The sequence below is a fragment of the Phyllobates terribilis genome, unplaced genomic scaffold (assembly GCF_046119375.1).
Source record: "Phyllobates terribilis strain yellow unplaced genomic scaffold, ASM4611937v1 Scaffold_11__3_contigs__length_659146591, whole genome shotgun sequence".
NCBI classification, from domain to species: domain Eukaryota; kingdom Metazoa; phylum Chordata; class Amphibia; order Anura; family Dendrobatidae; genus Phyllobates; species Phyllobates terribilis.
This window is the reverse complement of record NW_027362771.1, coordinates 377,913,284-377,917,408: the sequence shown is the minus strand read 5'-3', so window position 1 is coordinate 377,917,408 and position 4,125 is coordinate 377,913,284. Positions and strand designations below refer to the sequence as shown.

General features: G+C 43.7%; 1 long non-coding RNA gene across 1 annotated transcript; it reads right to left on the bottom strand.

The window, feature by feature from the left end:
* Window positions 1-859: 859 nt before the first annotated feature.
* LOC141165188 (uncharacterized) lies at window positions 860-1,356 on the bottom strand. The gene is made up of 3 exons (XR_012251085.1): window positions 1,226-1,356; window positions 1,030-1,150; window positions 860-956 (listed from the first exon to the last, which is right to left on the bottom strand). It is a non-coding gene; the product is annotated as an uncharacterized lncRNA (long non-coding RNA).
* Window positions 1,357-4,125: the final 2,769 nt, after the last annotated feature.

Genomic DNA, 4,125 nt, shown 5'->3' with positions numbered 1-4,125 from the left:
TTATTCAGGATTAGTGTCACATTTGTCCATAGGCTTTGTTGGACATTGCAGCCCAACCCCTTTTACTTGAATGATACCAGACAATTCCATGAAATAGTCCCTGCGGTTTGTGAGGAGCACTGCATACTATTGGTGCCTGGTTATGTGGTTCACGATTGCACAGGAAGAACCACATTACCCATAGTTCTATAAAAAAGTGGACTCTTTCCTGCTCTTGAAATAGTGCTGGTGGGACAGGTGCCCACAGAGGCACCTGCAGATGGAACTCTTGTGGCATAATCTCACAAGCATGAAAGGATGTCTGCAACGAGGAACGGTATTACCAAGTCAGGCATTGCGCTATCACTGAGCAAGCCAGAAGGTCTAAACAATTATATGCAGGAAGATAGTAATGAGAAAGTGTAAATTAGTATGGAGAGCAGAGAGTGTTAGTATTGGAGGCGCTATTTGGCTACTTACTATCAAAGGCAGCGAATTTTTAGGACAGGAACCACTAAGTGTCCATAGTAGATGTACTAAATAAAATAACCTATGGTTTAAAATTCGCGCTAATGGTAGTAAAAGAAGGATTCGGGAGAAGGAATGACTAAAAAGTATTTTTATTGATACAGGTATTTAAAAACAAAAAAGGGGCTAAAATAGACGATATAAGAGATTGATAAAAAATTAATAAATAAATAAATATGGTTCTGAGTTAAAGGATAAAACGGCTTTCCATGGAGTCTTGAGGTAGTCGATGCTTGAGTAGCAAAAAGGGTGGACCTGGTAAAAGAGAAACCGTGTTACGGTATGGTAATATGGTGTGGTATCGCTGTACTTAAAGTATCGGTTCTTGATGGGTTTGGTATTTGTGTGGGTTACCTGTTATGATTAGTCTGTGTATCCTTGTGGTAACCCTGAGGCTCTTTAGACGGTGGACTCTAGTGTCAGTGGGAGGCTTCACATATTCTAGATACCTGGGGTGCAAGAGAAGTACATTAGAACTTGAGAGTAAATGGCTAGACGTTATTAGTGGAAGTTGTATTTTACCTGCTGTTATTGTGACGATCGGTGGGCAACAAGGACAGAGGCGTGCGGTATTTGTATTTCTTGGACCGTGATCCGCAGGGAGCCACCTATAGTGGTGGACTAGTCCGGGATGGATATGGTCCTAGGAACGTAGAAGATGTAGGTTGGGTATTGTAGGCACTTGGTTCTCGGGAGGTACGACAAAATTAGGACTTACCCTAAGGTAGATGAGTTCTATTTGAAGTTTAATAGTCGTTGTTGTCCTTATAAGGGATGCAACAGGTGGGTCTGGTTTGTCCCTGTCCTTGTGAGAAAGGTGCAGCAAGGTGCTTCTGGTGGTACTGACGAGTTGGCGTCTATGTTGTACCCCTTATCCTGTTTGGGAAATTAATGGAGGGTTAGTGTTGAAGATATAGTGGGATTGGTCTGCAATTATTATGTTATATACCTTATTTCATGTATTGCAGACATAGGAGGACAGGTGCGTCGAGTATTCCGGTGGTACGGAGGGTGCAGCAGGAGGCTCTGGATGAATAATGCAGCAATGGTTCTATGGTAGGAGGCTCTGATCCTGGATACCAATTAGGTGCAGTAGGAGGTTCTGACTGGGGGATCAGATGGTCATGCAGTAGTCAGAAGGTGCTGTCACGATGTAGCAGAAGGCTGTGGTAGCAGGATAAATACAGGGCAGACCGTGTGGTCTGTGGGTCTGCCTAGGATACAATACTGAAAGTTAGGGTATCTGCTCCTGTCAGTTATGTGTGATAGCAGGCGGTGGGGGCCGAGGCCCGAGGTTACTTACAGTCTGCAGTCCCGCGATTGTCAACAAGTGATAGAGCCCGGGGCGAGAGCGGAGTCCCGGCCGGTGACCGCCGCAGCTCGCTTGCTTCCGGGTAGGCAGAGCGGGAGAGAGAGAGAGGTGGGAGAGAGGGAGGAGGCGCGCTTTCGTTGAAGGTGCGCGAGAGGGGCAGAGTGACGCGCTGTCACGTGGTAAGCAGCGTGCACTCAGTACGGAGGCCTGAGGGGGCCTGCTCAGCTGGGTCAAAAGATTTTCCAACGCGTTTCGACAGCTGCGGCTGTCTTCATCAGGGATAGTCTGGCCCAGTGGGTGGTGTACTTTATATACCTGAGAGTGCTGACGTCATGGTAGCTGTCAATCATTAAAGGCAAACAATTCTATTTCGCTGTTGAGTCCCCGTGGTCTCAACGTGTTTAGTTTAAAAATCCATTCGCTTTCTTTTTTTGACATGCTTTTTATAAAGTCACCTTGTCTCCAGTGTTTATGAACTATTTCTATGCCCACCACTTGGATTCCTTGGGTGGATCCTTTGTGTTTTTCTAGAAAGTGCTCGGAGAGAGGGTGGCCTGTGAATTTGTTCTTAATATTCCTTAGATGTTCATTGATTCTGGTGCCCATGGCTCTCTTGGTTCTACCTATGTACATTTTATCGCATGGGCATACTAGTCCGTAAATGACCCCCGTGGTGGTACATGTGATGAAGTCTGTGATGGGATATGACTCTTTGTGGTGGCTAACTATTTGTTGTTTAGATGGTTTCAGGGTTTTACATATTTTACATTTTTTACAAGGGAAAAAGCCTATTATTTTTTGTTTAAATGGGGTAACTGTTTGTTTATTGGCAATATTGTGTTTTATGGTGGGAGCTATGATTGACCCTAGGTTCCGTGCTTTTTTGAATATGAACCTTGGTCTGTTAGGCATCTGGTCACCAATTGTTTTATCGTCTTTAAGTGTATACCAGTGTTTTTCTACGATTTTCCTAAAGATATGGGTGTTAGCAGAGTAGGGGGTGATTATGGGAATGGTCATATTGTGATTGGTTTGTCCTGATTTGTTGGTGCCTGTCTCAGTTAGGAGATTTTGTCTGGGTATTATGGCTATTTTTTCTTTGGTATTTTTTAGGAATTCTGCATTGTATCCTTTTTCCAGGAATTTGTTAGTGAGTAATTTTGCTTCATTATTAAAATCTTGATGTTTGGAGCAATTTCTGTGGAGGCGCAGATATTGGCTGCGGGGGACATTAAGCAGCCAATTGGGAAGATGACAGCTGTCTAGTGGAATATAGCTATTAGCATCAGTGGGTTTATGGTATGTGCGAGTCCGTATAGAGTTGTTTTCCACATAGATATTGAGGTCTAGGAAATTGATAGTAGTGGTGCTAGTGGTTGAAGTGAATTCCAAAAAGAATTCGTTATTGTTGAGTTCTTGTATGAATAGGTCAAGAGATGCTTGGTCTCCTGACCAAATAAACAATATATCATCTATAAATCTCCGCCATAGGACCAGGTTCGCATGAGGGAGACCTCCCGGGTGGATGGCTAGGGATTCCCACCAGCCAACATAGAGGTTGGCATAGCTGGGTGCGAACCTGGTTCCCATGGCGGTGCCCCACTGCTGGGAGTAGTAGTCCCCCTGGTAGAGAAAGTAATTGTGTGTTAGGATGAAAAGCATACAGTCTATAATGAATTGGCTTTGTTCTGGGGGCATTTTTTGGTTGAGAAAATGGAAAGAGGCTTCACATCCTTTGGTGTGTTGGATGTTCGTATATAATGACGTTATGTCCAATGTTCCTAGAATGTAGTGGCTTTCCCATGGGGTATTGTTCAGTATACGAATAGCATGTGTGCTGTCTTTCAAATGTGATGGAAGGGTTGGGACTAAGTCCTGTAGGTGATGATCCACCAGCCTGGAAAGGTTGGATGTCAGGCACTGAATGCCAGAGATAATAGGCCTTCCTGGTGGGTTTATATCATCCTTGTGAATTTTTGGTAGATGATAAAAGGCAGCTAGTCTTGGATATTGGATGTTCACATATTCAAATTCATTTTTATTTAGGTAACCTTCCCGAAGTCCCTTTATAGTTAGATCTCGTAGTTCTTTTTGGTACTTGCTTGTTGGGTCGGAGGGGAGTATTTGATAGGTTCTGTGGTCTCCTAGGAGTCTTAATGATTCCCTGTGGTAGTATTCTTGGTCGAGAATGACTATGCCCCCACCTTTATCGGCTGGTCTGATTACTATCTCATTGTTTTTTTGTAGTTGTTTCATGGCACGGATCTCTGGTTTAGTAAGGTTATTCTTAAATTTTTGGCATTTTT